Source organism: Lycium barbarum, chromosome 3 (assembly GCF_019175385.1).
Source record: "Lycium barbarum isolate Lr01 chromosome 3, ASM1917538v2, whole genome shotgun sequence".
In the NCBI taxonomy this organism is placed as follows: domain Eukaryota; kingdom Viridiplantae; phylum Streptophyta; class Magnoliopsida; order Solanales; family Solanaceae; genus Lycium; species Lycium barbarum.
In genome coordinates, this window is record NC_083339.1 from 43,556,531 (window position 1) to 43,572,903 (window position 16,373).

Consider the following 16,373-nt stretch of genomic DNA (forward strand, 5'->3'; position numbering starts at 1 on the left):
TATCAAATGATGACTCCTCTTTCTGGGGGAGTGTATCTTTGTACTGCATTAGCATGGAATCTTCGTATTGTCACTCTTTCACTTCTGCTACTGACGACGAGACTGCTGTATTCTGAATAGTAGTGTCACGACCCAACCCCGTGGGCTACGACTGGTGTCCTAACTGGACACCTGTACGTACCTACCTGACAGAGTTAGCATACTAATCAACTAATCAAATAAGACATACACAGATTCATACGGATATAGAATACATCGCGCGAAAATACATACATACACAGACTTATACATAGGCCGTTAATGCGATCATAGCAAGCCGGGTCACTTAAATCGCAGTCTCACACATACCTACCAGAACTGTGGCAATCCACAACCCACAAACATGTCTACAGGCCTCTAACAGACATAACAGAATCATATGACGGGACAGGGCCCCGCCGTACCCCAAATGACCATATGTACAGAAGATGAAAACAACAGAAGATATATACCAAAATATAAGCTCCGAATCAACAGGAGCACTCCCAAGTAGCGGAACAGGTGTCCTAAGCTGGTGGCGTATCAAAAGGAGCGTCTGTACCTACAGGCATGTAGCGCAGCCCCCGAAGAACAGGGGGTCAGTATGGAAAATGTACCGAGTATGTAAAGCGGAATTGTAACAAATAAATCATAGTCAAGAACAGGAGTACAGAATTATAACTGTCAAAACCACAGTCAGAGCCGGAGGTACAAAGATATAGGTAGCAGAATCATACTCGGAGTCGAAGATCCAGAAATAAAACAGACGGAGCTATAGTCAGAGTCCGAAGTACAAAAGGTGAATACCTTATCCGAGACCTCAGAAAAGTAATGTCAAAGCATAGATGATGCATGCCAAATCATATAACATCATATAAACACATGTATCGTATATGCAAATAGCGTGTCCCGGCCCTTTGTTAAGGGACTCGGTGGTGAAATCATGCATGTCAGAATCATGTACTGTGTATACATAACGTGTCCCGGCCCTCTACTGCGGGTCTCAGTGGATAATCATCATGTGCCATCCTGGCCGCCATCCCCGTATCATCATATCATAAACATATACAAATAACGTGTCCCGGCCCGCAAGTACGAGGGACTCGGTGAGTAATGCAGAGGAGTGCGCACGAGATCATGTCCTGGCCCGGGCTCAGTGAAAAGACATACTGTGACTAGCACGAACAGAGTGATGCAAAAACATATGCATATAAATCCAGACTCAATAGACAAACCAAACAATAAGTCATAGGATGTGCTTTTCGTAAATTGCGACGGATTATGTCAAGGCAGAACTTCTGTGATTATTCGTACACAACAAATATACCACAAAGTGTAAAGGAATAGTTAGGATGGTTTTTTTTTTTTTAACCATTAGAACATTTCAAGTAACAAATCATTTCAAAGGAGTCGGACGTTAGTCATAGTGTACATGTATGCCCTTTTTGGGGATGGCACGATTCATCATATCAAATCATGTTTCTAGAATCATAGCACGTATCAAAGTATAATACAGATTCTGCACATTTATTATTTGATAAACGGAACAAAAATCCAAAGTTTCTTTTAAGCACTGTATAGATATAAGACAAATAAAGCAATAGTAGGAGGTCTCGGAATCTGCGGGCCCACCTCGAGTCAATCGAGGTGGTGAACTCAAGTTATGAATCATAGACCTTATAGAGTCATTTATGAGAGTTTTGGAACCATTCGAGTTCAATTGGGAAGGTTTCATACACATAAGTCATTTTGACGACAATTTGTAAGGAAACTAATTCAATCTTACTGAATGAAATGAGGCCAATTTCAATCTCGGATTTTGAGAGACTGAGTCATATCTAAGGCTCGCGACCGAGCCTATTACGTTTAGAACATGCCTAAGAATGAAGGGAGAAACTTTACATACCTTAGTCGTGCCTTACGCTCGTCCAATCTCAATTCCCGTTTCGTCCAAAACTGCAAATGGTCACATTTACCAGTTACTATTCATGAGACTTAAAATTTCAATCTTAACCAATGCTTGCCTACCGAAATTTTGGCAGCACTTCCCCTATAAATGCGACACCCCGAGAATACAACTCGGCTCAGGATAGCAACAACCAACCCAACAACAATACCAACAACAACTACAAAACACAATATAGACTAATTAGTCCTCCTTCCAACATAGTACAATAACTCTCATTTCAAACATCGCATTTCCAACTCCATCTCAATATTTTCACCTTCATTATTAATCAAGGTCATTACAATACCATTCGGAAGCATATCATAACATTTCTACAATATCTACACAAGATATACACAAGATATACAAAACATACAAACTTTCCATCAAAGCCATAATTTATCCAATTCTCCTAATCTTTAACATACAAGTTCATAACACATTTCCATCTTCCAAGTTCATCAACATTAATCATAATTTGCACCTTAACCACTTCATTTTCTTAATTTCATAAGATCATACTAAAACGACATACTTTCCGACAATAACTTAACAACAAATTCTTCATGTTAGCTTAACCCATTATTCTTCCATCTACTTCACAAAGCCATAACAACACAATTAACATATCAAACAAAATCAATTCATTTTCATCTCAACTCCATACCACACGGCCAACGCCTACTTTCTCCAAGTTCCGTTAAATTCATTCAGCTTTCATTTCCAATATAAATTCCACCATAACTACAACTAGAATACAACATAAAATTCAACTCACCTTAACTACATAAAAATACACATACACGGCCACATATATACATGCATGCCCACTTTGCAACTTTCATGTTTCCATAATTTCTACTCATTTCTACATACTACAACATAGACAAACCTTCATAACATGAAAAGAACATAAGATTTTTACCTTTTTCCAACAAATTCTCCTTGCCCCCAAAGATAGTTTCTTGCCAAAACAATTGTACCACTTTGTAGAGAATCTTGAACTTGACAAGAATCCAAGAAAATTATAATCCTTGAATCAAAGTTGAAGGCTTGGAAAAAAATTTCTTTCTTTTTCTTTTCTTTCTTTCTTGGCCGTTTTTCTCCCTTGTTTTTGTTCTTGATTTTTACTTTGCTTTCTTGAATTCTCTAGATGATTCAAGGCTTCTTATATTAATTAGGCACATGATCATCACATGCCTAATTAATTCATGGGCTTGGCTAATCTATGGACCATGGCCGTCCACCTTATGTGGATTGGGCCTTCAAAATTTTTTTTTTCTTTTTGAGCCTAATTGTTGGCTAAATTTTGTAATTCATGAAACAAGTTTCCAAAATTCCAATTTTGTCCTTGGCCTTCCTCCGGATTTCCACACTAATATTTTTCCATGAACAACATCCATATATAAGTTCAAATCCACATATGGCCTTATTCCTTACATATCGTAATTATTTTGAGTTTTCCGAATATGCAAAAAAAATACGGGGTATAACAAGTAGCTCCCCTGCTACCTGAGTCCACCATTCGAACTCCTAGGCTAGCTAATTGCTGGAGTTCACGGGCCATTCCCCTCTTTTCTGGTCGTACATCACATAAACTTCCCATCGATATGCGGCTAAGAGCATCAGCTACAACATTCGCCTCTCCAGGGTGATACAAAATATCGACATCATAATCCTTTAGCATTTCTAACCATCGTCGTTGCCGCAAATTCAACTCTTTCTGCTTGAAGATGTACTGGAGACTCTTATGATCTGTGTAGATATCCACATGGACACCATATAAATAATGTCTCCATATCTTTAACGCATGAACCGCTGCGGCCAATTCTAGATCATGGGTCAGATAACTCTTCTCATGTTTCCGCAATTTCCTTGAAGCATACACAACCACTTTACCATGTTGCATCAATACACAGCCTAGCACAACACCTGAAGCATCACAATAAACAACATATCCTTCCAATCCCTCTGGGAGTGTCAAGACTGGGGCAGAAGTCAATCTATCTGTTACACCTCGGAAATTTCCCCGTGAACGTGCAGTGAAAAGTTGCAGAATTTTCACTTCGGCCCAGTGGTCGTAAAGTGGAAGACGGTAAAGTAGTTTACGGACCGTAAACTGCTGTCGTCCTCCAACCTTCCACGATTTGAATTTTCTGTCAAATGTTGAAATGGTAAAATACGACTCAGTTTACGGACCGTAAATTGAAATACGGCCCGTAAACTGTGACCGTAAACCACCATGATCCCAGCAGACCATTCTGTTTCTGATATGCTTAAATACGGCCATGAAGGACGGACCGTAAACCACTATACGGCCCGTAAACTGGGTTTACGGCCACTGTACACCCCGAATACTGTTCACAAAAATTAGATTTTTAAGCTAAGTATAAGGGACCCCAAGCTCGTTTTATTTCATTTATCATCTTTCCAATTCAAGAACTCTCTAGAACACTTCAAAGCACTTCATCCACAATAATTCAAGAGAATCCAAGGAAAACCAAGATCAATGACACATAATCCATGAATCAAAGTGTGTGAAACTCAAGAAAAGTTCATCTTCCTCAAGAAAACCAAAGGAGGTGAGCTAGGGCTTTGGTGCTAAGAAGAGAAACTCCACTCAAGACTTGTTCAACCATCATCCAAGAGGCGTGACATTGAAGGAGAATAAGCAAACGCTAAATTGCTTAAACGACAAAGGTATGTGAGGCTTAACACTTCTTTCAAAAGGCATGAATCCTTCAAGCTTTCCACAAATCCTTCTATAAGATGAAGCTTAAGAGTCCTTCTATATATTAAATCCCCTATGAGCATGATAATGCTGACAATGAGCTAGAGTCTAGAGACTCAAGAAATTGTGGCATGATGTTCCTACAATGCTAATGATGCTATTATTGTTAACACTCGTCTTACGTTTTCTTCCCTTCAAGGCGAGGCATGATACTCATAAATGTCCATAATATAATCGGGGGTTCACGACCTTACGTCACCCCGACATAGTATGGTTGTCTTAAAGCTTAATGAATGCTCTTAATGCTGTTGTATGTTATGATAATAAGATGATAAGTAATGCTAACTTGTAACACTATGGGATACATGGAACACTAAGAAATGATAACATGATGCTATGGCTTGAGCTGTATAATAATGATGTGTTATGATTGCTATTGTGATGATAAGATTTCCACCGCGCCTATATGGTCGGGCATGTCACCGCTACTGCGGGCTGCGTATTATTACACCGCGCCTATATGGTCGGGCATGTCACCGCTACTGCGGGCTGCAATGTTTACACCGAGCCGAGAGGGCCGGGCATGATCACCACTAGTGGGGGGCATATGAGGGTTACCCGGATGCGGGTAACGATACAGATTATGATGTGATGAGGCATATGATGACGTACGTGATAATGTATGGGATGTGATAACATGGGTACTATGATTGTGTAAAATGTGAAATATTATAATAATACGATTGCCTATGACATGTGTGCAGGTTATATCATTGTCCCATGACTCATGATATTTCTATTCTGTTTGTTTATTTCTTTCCTGCCTTACATACTCAGTACAATATTCGTACTGACGTCCTTTTTCTTTGGACGTTGTGTTCATGGCCACAGGTAGACAGGGAGGAGATCTTGGTCTGGATTCTTAGAGGCTGCTAGCTGACTGAAAGCCCTCCATTGTCCCGGAGGTGCCTATGATGATTATTTTGTGTACAATTGTAGATGTCATCTCTTAGAGGCTCGTAGATACTCGACGTGGGTCGTGTGGTTTTATGGCACGGTCATTATATATATATATATATATATATATATATGTATAGTATTTTGCTAGCCTAAAGGCCCGTATGTATAAAAGCATTTTGTTTCTAAATGAAAATGGATTTTATTATAAATTGAGCATGAATCGGATAAATGATTGCTAAATAAGCTTAACAAGTGATGTCACGAGCGGTGCTCGGTGATTAGCCCCGGGTACCCGTCACGGCCCCTAACCGGGTCGTGACACTATCCTTCAACTCTTGGAAACTACGTTCGCAAGCATCTGTCCATTGAAACTTAGCTGATTTCTGGGTCAACTTTGTGAGCGGTGCAGAAATAGAAGAGAAACCTTCAACAAATCTCCTGTAATAACCTGCTAAGCCCAGAAAGCTACGAACCTCTGTAGGAATTGTGGGCCTTGGCCAAGTTTTCAGGGCCTCAATCTTTTGACTATCCACTCGAATTCCATCGGCAGCAACAATATGCCCCAGAAATGTCACTGAGTTCAACCAAAACTCACATTTGGAAAACTTTGCAAACAACTCTCGAGTTCGAAGAACTCCAAGGACAGTGCGCAAATGATCCGCATGTTCTGCCTCGGATATAAAATACTCCAAGATATCATCAACAAATACGATCACAAATAAATCCAGGAAGGGCCTAAACACATTGTTCATCAAATCCATAAATACTGCCGGTGCATTAGTTAGGGCGCATAGAAGATGAATATCCGGCTACTGACCCTGAGGGCTGGGTCCTACCTCTACCATGAACCGAGGGGCAATCACGTATTATATGGCCTGGCCGACCACATGAATAGAAACAATCTGAACCCGATCGGCATTGACCCCAATGCAACTTCCCACACTTAGAACATCGTGGCACGGGCGGCCTTGCCTGACCCGAATCACCTCTAAACTGGGACTCTGAAGAACTCGGACTCGGCCCCGTACGAGCAGATCTATCAAATCTCTGGCTTGAAAATCGTGGAGGTGCACTGGTCATAGAGTAGCCTGAATGCCCGGGAAACTGCTGCCTGTGCCCACCTCTAATCTCACTCATCGGACCCGAAGATCTGGCCCTCTTGCTATGGCCCCTATTTTGCTCACGTTCCCTTCTTTGCTGTTGCAGGCTTTCTTCTAAGTTTTGAGCATGGGCCTGAATGCGTGCAATATCCATACCGTCCTGAAGGGACGCAGTCAAGCATCTATCCATCAAATGTGGCCCTATGCCTTTCACAAATCGGTGTACCCGGTCACCCCTATCCGCTACCATGGCCGAATCATACCTAGCCAAAGAATTGAAGCGGAGACTATACTCTAGAGCACTAATGCTACCTTGCCTCAAATTTAAGAACTTATTAGCTCTAGCTCGCCGAACTTCTGGAGGCATGTATTGTCGGAGAAAAGCATCAACAAACTCTTGTCATACCGGGGGAGGTGCATTGGCTCCCCATGAAGCCATCCAGACTGTATACCATTGGATCGATACATCTCTCAATCTATATGACGCTAACTCCACCGATTCGGTGTCCGAAGCATGCATCAATTGAAGCGTCCTCAACATACCATCAATGAAATCCTGAGGGTCCTCTTTCGGCTTTGACCCAAAGAATTCCGGAGGGTTTAAAGTAATGAAGTCACGGGCCCTTGCACTAACAGCCCTATCACCTTGCCCTGAACTTTGCCTCTGAGTCTGGGCCGCAACTAATTGAGTCAGCAAATTAATGGCCTCTTTCACATCTTGGCCCGAAGCATCCGGTGGAGGTGCTGGAGCTGGGGCTGAGGCTCCCTCACGCTCCTCTAATATAGGCACTGAACGGGAGGACTGGGATTGAGCCGCACTCTGGGACTCACTTTCCTCTACTACCGGTGGCGGTGCTTTTTCAGCCCGCTTTTCTGCCACCGTCTTGCCCTTTTGGGCAGCTGTAGCTTTTCTCTTTCTAGGCATTTCTGAAATACACAACACACGATTAAGGAACAAGAATTTCCCACATCATAGCCCTATCGCACGATTCTTATCAAGAAAAGAAGGTCATTTATTCCTAAAATGTCCGCAGCTTCTTGTTTATAAGTGTGGCGCGCAACATACCCATAACCAAGACTCTACTAGACACGGCTCGTAGACACACCCTAGGACTAAACTGCTCTGATACCACTTTTGTCACGACCTAACTAAGGGGCCGCGACGAGCACCCTGTGCTATCCCACCCGGGCACCCATTGACAGACTTTTGCATAATATCTAGGTGAGCCATATATTTAAAACATACATTTCTATTCATCTATCATACTAGTCTCCTTGGACAACAAGATTCTTTATATCATCATAGGCATTTATGCCACATCAGTGTACATGGGCCGACGAGGCCAACAAAATGATATACAAAATATAGGCCGACAAGGCCAGACATATCTACCCATATACACGTGACTACGAGCCTCTAAGGAAAGTATAACATAACACATAAGCGGGACAGGACCCCGCGATGCCCATACTATGTACACAAAAGAATAAGTACCCAAAGCTATGACTCCGAATGAAATGGAGCACCGCTATATAATCACTGAGCATGTAGCTACGAATCAACTCTGTCTCCCTGGCCACTTGCGGGCATGACGCAGCGTCCACAAACAAAAGGACGTCAGTATGAAGAATGTACCGAGTAAGTAAAGCATGATCATCATCAATATAAAAGCGTAATAGATAACATATGAAACAGCATAGGAGGGGAGACAATAGCATCGTCGCCATGTCACTTACTTGCTTTCCATAGGGGCGTTTCTTTCTTATCGCGTATCCGTATACATAGTCTTATTCATTCGTATTCATACTCATATTCATATCGTCTACATCTCATATACATTGCATATACATAGCCTTTGCGCAACATTTACATATACTCAGCATATTCGTACTCATATTGATGTCATATATGTATATACATATACATATAGCCTTTATATAGCGTACCCGACCATGAAGGATCGGTGTTTCATACATACTTGGCCAACCAAGGCTCAAGGTTATACCTACCTGGCCCTACCAAGGTTTCAGGGTTATCCATACCTTCTGCAGAAGTGCGAGCGCATTACGTAATCATTTACATACTCTATACATATTCATATACATACATTCTACCCGGCATCATAAGCTCGGGGTCTTATTATAGCCCTTCATAGGCACACATACATATAATAGCTCATAGGCATCTTTAGCATCATATTATTCTCATCATCATTACTATCATTATCACTATCATCGTCGTTATCATTACATCTATCTTATAGGCCTACTCGGCATATGAGGAACTTAGTACAATCGTAGCATATTAAGAATCGTGAGCTTACTAGCTCGGAAGATCAAATCATTTGAAGGAATCATAGTCTTATAGGAGATTTAGACGTTTGGCCAAAGAACCATGCCTTATGAAAGAAGGGTTAGCCTTACATACCTTTTCGTTCAAATATATATCACTTGCACGTTCTCTTTCAACGCTTGCGTTTATACCTTCATTAAAGGTCATACTATCGTTAGAATCGATAGCTAGCATATATGACTAAAGCTAGAGAAAATCGGACAGCATCTCCTCCATAACGTATCCCAACTCCAAACGTCAATAATAAATTCACGATGCCATAACAATAGCCATTACTCATTCACATTATCCATATTTCTAGACTTACATTAAATTCATCCATAACCATGGCCATAACGCACACGACGTCCATTTACATACATTGTTCATCTCATGTTCTCAACATCATTTATATCGTATTTACCTCACAATACATCAAGACCCATAGCTCAATTCATAGTATTTCTCAAAATGACACTATTCCATATTCATGACTCATTTTTCTATACTCTTCTACAATCCAAGTATTTCAACTCTTAACTACCTTAAACAACATAGAAATATCATGAATCTTACCTTAAATGTTGTAGGAACAAGCTTTAGTTCATAATACTCCACCTTGAGCAAAACCCTAGTTTATCTCCATTTGGATCTCTTGACTTTGAATGATCTTAATGGGTTTGCTCACACTTGATTCACTTGATTTGTGTTGTTGATCCTTAATAATCCTTGAAAACTTGTGGAATATATGTAGAGAGATGTTCTAGAGAGAAGGGGTGTGATGTAGAAGTGAAATGAAATAAACCTTGGTCCCCTTATTTAATGACTTAAAAATCCGATTTGAAGTGCACAGTGGTCGTAAATATGGTTTACGGTCCGTATTCCAGTTTACGGACCGTCCTTCGTGGTCGTATTTAATCATATCAGAACCAGAAACTCAAACTGAGATGGGGTGATTTACGGACGCAGTTTACGGGTCGTAAACCACTTTACGGTCCGTATTTTGGGTCATTTTAACCATTTTCTCATTTGGTAGAAAGTTGAAGTTTTGGAAGCCAAAATACGACATGGCAGTTTACGGACCGTATACCAATTTACGGTCCGTATTTAATTTTACGACCAACTGGCCAGAATGCAAACTTGCAACTTTTCACATTTCCAAAACCTATAATTATTCATTATGGAGCATAACCTCTCTCTTATTGCGATTGCCTTCGGAATCTCACTTATGGTCGTCAAATGTTATTTCTTACTCGCTGAAACATCGTACACTCGTACTCATCACTAGTTCATTTACTTGCGTACCAACGGAAGATTTTCCGAGGTGTAACATGATCACTAACCAAGTTACAAATTAATAAACATCTTGCTAGCTGGATAGACTGATTAGATTGATCCCAACTAATCTTCAAATGATGATGTAATCTTACAGTTCCTAAAGTTGACCCTTCCCTTTTCATTTTTTACCAACACTCTTAATACTTAAGAACAGACCATTTCCAGATGAAAGACTTGTGACATGGACTACACAAAACAAGTTATGGACATTATATGTTTAAGCAACAAGTTTAGACAAGAAACTAAAGCCTTGATCAAACTAGAGAAAAAAAACAGATTTCATACTCAATCTCCTTAATCATATTAGTCCTAGGATTTGCTACAAAACATAGACAATTCAACACATGTATATACAAGAAGGGCCGGGTTCTACCGCGCTCGAATATGTACCAAGAAGCTGAGGCTCTGGAACAACTGGAGCGCTGACACAGTACTGCTGATGGAGCTTCTAGGAGTCAAATCTGTCTACCTGCTGACCTGCGCGGCATGAAACGCAACGTCCACAAGAAGGGACGTTAGTATGAGTAATGTACCGAGTATGTAAGGCATGAATAATAACATTCGGACAATATAGAACAGGGATAATGACATAATAGAAATGTAGAGCATGTCGTGAGGTAGGAAAATAACTTGTACCTATAAGTGCCTTTCGGCGGATACCATGCATACTTAGCTTTCCTTTGAAAAACATTTCTTACTCATATACATGTGAGGATAGAACGTGTCATATTTCTTAGGCGTTGGCAGCCGATCCATTTAACCATAAATAATTATATATATATGTCCCGCGTCTGGGCATCCCGCGTCCAGGATGATATCAAGTCAAATACGAATACATGTACCGTGTGTATATCCCAGCGTCTATAGCGCTCTGCCCTTTTTCCCGTCTTCCCCACATACATATATATATATATATATATATATATATATATATATCATATCATAGCATGCTGGAAAGTCCAAAGAAAAGCTATAACCTTATCGGAGTGACGTCAGGTCGGTAACCTCCGATTACCTTATGGAATAACCATGGCCGCTTGTCTCACCTTGAAGGAACGATACTTATAAGATGAGACTATCAACGAAGGACAACACTAAGAAAACATAGAATAAAATTATGGACATCATAAACATCAATTCATATGCTTTGGAATCCTTAGAAAATAGGGTCATAACCAAGGAATAGAATTAACGATCAAGATCTAGTTTGATACTTTCATGCTCATATTGAATCCTTAACTTAAGGGTCTTAGTCGCGGAATCATTCTTGTCATACTCATCATAGACATATTCTCTTTCTTAACATCATCGTTATCATTATCATCATAGAAATATCCTCATTAGAATAGTCACAACACTTATCGTTTGATAAACGGAAAAATACAGAACAATCCGGGAACCATGGGCCCACCTCGGGTCAAATGAGGCGGCGTACACAATTTACGTACGTTACGTTTTATGACGTCACTTGTGAGAGTTTTAAGGTAGTCGGGTCTCATTTGTACAAGTTCTAGATAGCTAGGCAATTCTTCCCACTATTCATGAAAGGTCTAATTCAATTCTATTGAATGAAAAAGGGGAAAATTTAGGCGCAGATTCCGGAGAATAGAGTTGTCCCCGAGGCTCATATCCAACCTAGTATGTCTAAGACATGCCAAAGAAGGAAGAGTAAATCCTTACATACCTTTTTCCGCTCCTTATGCTATTCCAAATTCAAGTTGCAAATCCGCCAAAATCTACAAATTGGTCACATTTACCAAATTTTGATTAGAGCATTTAGAAGTTGAATCTTAAGATAATACTTGTCTACCGAAATTTCGGCAGCACTTCCCCTGTAAATACACCATCCCTAAAATTTCAACTTAGCCAATTTTTAATCAATCAACAATCTGGGAATTCAACCCGGCCAAACTATCAACACAATGTCAACAACCATACTAACAATTCCCATATTCAATCCAAGATACATTATAACAACTCAATCAATATACTACTTCCTTCAAAACCTTCCAACTCCAATAAAACAATAACAACTTTATAATATATATTCCAACAACACCATACTAATATCATTGTCTTCCATACATGTAAAAATATAATATTCAATTTACATAAACTTCAACCACAAGTCTCCAACTTCTACCATTTCACTAAGATTATCAAGCTTTTATTAGCAATATAGAATCCACACAACAACAACCAATATACTAAATAAAATTAACTCATTTTCCTCCACACCACACCACAACTACACGGCTACCACACACACAACACTCACGGCCAACATCATGCATACACAACTACAACCTCTCCAAAATCATTCAACTTCCATTATCAACATAGCATCCACAACAATAACAACCAAACACTAGATAAAATAATTAGAACATAATTCCCACACACACATAGGCATACACGGCCACACACCTATATTCTTGTTCTTCATGAATTTCACTCACTTTTATACACTACAACATGCACAAGCATCCATAACATCAAAAAAAGAATGAATTCTTACCTTTCTCCTCACTTCTTCAGTTGGCTAAAACTTCCAATTTGTAAGAATATGAATTTTTCTTCTTCCAAAAAAACCACTCCACCTTGCTAGGAATCCTTCAATTGATAGAAAATAATTTTTGAATTTTTTTTTCCAAGGATGTTGTTGGAGTTACTATGGTCTTGCAACTCATAAATTAATTTTTTCCAAAATTCCACATTTGCCCTTAGCCTCCGCCCATATTTCCACGAGTCATATTGCGAATATACCCTCTTTACCCCTAGCCTTTCTTAATAATTCCTCTTCTAAATTCTTCATAAGCAACTCATATGCCAAACAAAACAAAAATAAGGCCTTGCTTGTTGTCTTCCCGCGATTGTCTTGAATTATCCGATTGCACAAAAATGCGGGATATAACAGTGAGAACATGATCACAGATGTTTACTTTGATAGTTTACCAATTCATAAGCCAAAATTGAACCTGATTCCATTTTAATCTAAATATTAATTGATAAAAGCAACAAACTATTAATTAATCCTACCTTTACTCTATTCTATGTGAGTAAGGTCATTTAAGAAGGAAGGAAAAGAAAAACAAATGTTCAAGGTACCTCAAACACACCATTTCATAGTAGACATAGCACATTAGAGTCACATAAACAAACAAGCCAACAGGAAGCCCAATCACCCTACTTTCTAATGAGATTCAACACAACATTCATACTGATTCTACTACTTTTCCTCAAATAAACCATAAGTTAAACACACAACTAAATAGGGCAACCTTTAGCAATAGGAACCATCATTAGCAAGAATCAAACCACAAGCAATCTAACTAATACAAACACAACTTAGGCTAGACCAAATAAAAAAAATAATGAATCAAGGGTTACCTTTTATGTGCGCAACCAAGAAAAGAATGGATTTGGGAGCTTTTTGCTTCCAACCTCAACAACTCAGCCACGTGAAAAATAAAGCAGGAAAATATTTTAGAACTGAGAAAACCCCAACTATTTTCAGTTAAGGTAAAAAAAATTTTACTAAGAAGCTTTTGAAAATATCAAAATTTTCCAGCTTCTTCAACTTTCTATTTTTTTCTATCTCACTATTTTTTCTCCTTGTTGTCCGACCACTATTTTTGTGAGAGTGGGGTTCTATTTATAGAACCCCAAAAATTCAACCAAGACTAACAATGAACGATGTGGGACAAATCCTTTTCCAAAATCAAACACTCAGTAAATGAAGTCAACGACCCAGATCTAAAGGTATAACACACATGCGGTCAGATCTAACCCTTCTTGGGTCGATCTGAACCACCAACCATGAACTAATAGGAAATTGCAAAGAATAATAAATGTATAACCTAAAAGCAAAATAAAAGCATGAGTTCGACTGAAAAATCTGGAAAATGAGTAAAAAAACAAAGATTCATTACCGTGTTTGGGTAAAAGATCACGAAATCAGGTGGAACATTTAATGCTTTTACCATAACAAGCATGTAATAGCAATATTTGTCAGCTATGCTCAGTAACCTTGCCATTTTTGGCGGAGAGAGATGATGAAATCTCAACGTGGTGCTAGGGTTTCACCAAAGTGGAAGAGAGAGAAGCGGGGTGATTTTGCAAAAGAAATGGAAATGAAAAAAAGGGCGGTATACCCCCTCTTATCTGATATAACGAGTTGGGCCGGGTCTCAGCCTGGCCTTGGGCTGGACTCGGTCCGAATTTGAATAGTAAAAGGCCCTTAAGTGTTTACATATACACTAAGTGTATACATATATATATATATATATATATATATATATATATATATATATATATATATATATATATATGCTTGGTGTATATGTATGTATACTTGGTACGCATAAATAAATAAATAAATTAGATATCAAAATTGATGAAATTTTAATTATAGGAAAAATTAGGACGTAATCATTTTATTAAAATAGTTTAAAAAATTGACCAAATTGTTAATGGGCCAAAATTACGAACATGGCCTTAATTAATTCTAATCTGACTGATCATTTCAATTATGGCCCTTTTTGGCTTAATTAGCAAATTTTCAAATTAAATTGAACTAGTTATTTCAAATAAAACCATTAATAGGCCAAATTTTGCAAAAATGACTCCAATTTCTTTAAATCATGAACTGATTATTTTAATTGTGGCCATGACAAAATATTTATATAAAAAAGGATCAATTTGCAATAATTATCATTTAATTAATTAATTAGCCTAATTAAAACATTTATGGGCAATTATGCATAGTTTTGACAAATCATGCAATTCTATATAAAAATTAGAGATTTAAAGGATTAAATGATTAATTACTCAAATTACTCAAACTTCATGGATTAAAAGCAATAAAGTACTTGCAAAAATTTTGATTTCTTGACAATTTTAAACAATTAACTAAATGATTATCTTCTAAACAAAGACCCTTTTTCTCTTTTTTAAAAATAAATAAATTTAACTAACATCTCATAAAATATCATAAAAGTACTCATTAATTTCCAAATAAATTTATGATGCCATGAAAATCCCCTTTTATCAATTTAAGGGAGTGATATATTGAGTTGGACAATTTGTAAAAATCATTTTAATCTTTCAGGATGCCCAACTCATTTTATTTATTATCCGAGGACTCTGAGTGATTGAAAAAGATTACGTGAGGCCAAAAATTAGGTGTCAACACTCCTAAATTTGAATTTGATGCAGGCTGTGCATCCACCAAAAACTATATGAGGGACTTGGTCGTGTACCAGTTCCCTTATGCAATGCAGTACGAGAATGAACACAAGATTTTTACGTGGAAAACTCCTTGCTCAAGGGATTAAAAACCACGACCTACCCCTGTAGGATTTCAACTCAACTAACCAAGCAACTCAGGTTACAACTCTATCGTCAGCTTGGAATTAACTCCCATAATCCCTCACCCTTGACTACCCCTAGCCAAGGACCATTAATACACCTAGACTTACCCCATCCTAGTGTACCACTCAAAGGTACCCTTTGAGAATTCACCATAGTGACTAACTCTAGCCACACACTAATATAACTAAGCTGACTCTTGCCTAGTGTACCACTTAAGAGCTTGTGGAAGCAACCTTGAGAACATAGGACACCTACAAATAGCTTTTTTTTATGGAAGAGTAGGATACAGTTTAAGCAAAAAAGAACAAAGGCTCAACAACCTGAGGACCTAAAACATCTTCAGTTCTAGACTTGGTCCTTCGGGTTACTGTGGCTCTGTTGTTGAGGAACACCTTGAAAGGTCGAGACTTGCACTTTGGATAGAGCAATTTTCGGATTGTGCAAGAATGTGTCTTCTCTGATGTCTTTATATGCACACACAGAGAGAGAGAGAGAGAGAGAGTAGAGATGACCACTCATGAAATCAGGACCGTTAATCTGTCGGCCTTGATGAGGTACTGTTGTACAGTTGCA

The 16,373-nt window shown here is 38.7% G+C and overlaps 1 long non-coding RNA gene across 1 annotated transcript; it reads right to left on the reverse strand.

The window, feature by feature from the left end:
• Positions 1-264: 264 nt before the first annotated feature.
• LOC132633859 (uncharacterized) lies at positions 265-14,537 on the reverse strand. The gene is made up of 4 exons (XR_009579880.1): positions 13,818-14,537; positions 12,112-12,163; positions 10,801-10,904; positions 265-580 (listed from the first exon to the last, which is right to left on the reverse strand). It is a non-coding gene; the product is annotated as an uncharacterized LOC132633859 (long non-coding RNA).
• Between the last annotated feature and the right edge of the window lie 1,836 nt (positions 14,538-16,373).